Source organism: Polyodon spathula, chromosome 30 (genome assembly GCF_017654505.1).
Source record: "Polyodon spathula isolate WHYD16114869_AA chromosome 30, ASM1765450v1, whole genome shotgun sequence".
In the NCBI taxonomy this organism is placed as follows: domain Eukaryota; kingdom Metazoa; phylum Chordata; class Actinopteri; order Acipenseriformes; family Polyodontidae; genus Polyodon; species Polyodon spathula.
This window is the reverse complement of record NC_054563.1, coordinates 6524260-6525323: the sequence shown is the minus strand read 5'-3', so window position 1 is coordinate 6525323 and position 1064 is coordinate 6524260.

The following is a 1064-nucleotide window of genomic DNA, read 5'->3' as shown; positions in this document are numbered from 1 at the left end:
TTTCTGACGGGATTAAGACTGGGCTGCCCGTCTAGACGCTGTAGGATTACGCTGTAGCACTGGGAACAAGGGATATGAAAGACTTCGTAATAAAGTATTCTTGATTATGTCTACCGTTGCCCTCACAAACTAACTTAATTGCTTCTGTGAAATGTTTAGTCTGAAACCAAAGAATAAGACAGTGCTAGATCGTGTGAAACTGTTCTGGCACCTCTCTGTGTGGATTAATTCTGTTGACATGCAGACAGAGGGACCATTTTATTGGATACTGCTCTTTATATACCACACAAGATAAAACTGATATATACATATTTTGGTGTAAATGTCGCACACACGAGCAAGTCAGTTTTGGATATGTCAGCCAACTTGACGGATTTAATAAACTACGATGCCGTTAGCAGGCATTCGGTTGGCAGGTGTATCTCTATCAAGGAAGCCTTATTATATTCTTCATAAGGAATTGTCTGTTTAGTACTGATATAGGGTTCTTTCATATAATAATAATAAATAATAATCATAATAATAATTATTTAAAAGAATCAGAGACAGCGATGTGGGCTCAATCTCCATTATTTTAACTGTAGTTATAGACGTGCCCTTGTTTTGTATCAGTTTTGGAATATTTAGAATCCATCCAATTAATGATTTCTCTGGGGTGCTGCATCACAGGCGCTGCTGACTGTGCCTTGATTTAAGATAATTGCATCTACATTAGTTTTGCCTGCAATTGTAAAAACTCTAATGGGCCGTTAATGGCCCAGTTTGAGGACTTTTATCACTGCCTTGGGGGAGCACATTTTATTTGAAAACGCCAAAGAAAGGCTTAATGTACTTTTAAATATGCATCTTATCCCACAATATGCTCTTCTGTGTTATTCATGACCTGGGGGTTGTATGAAGATTTGTATTGTACCTGTATGCATATTTAAAGGGAAATCCTCACCAGATGTACTTTTACTATTGAAACACGACAGCACGGATGCACTTCCCTTTTAAGCAGTGCAGTTGGCGTTGCTTTTTAAAATCTGTATAAGCCTTGTGATCGCGGTAGTTAGAGGACCGAA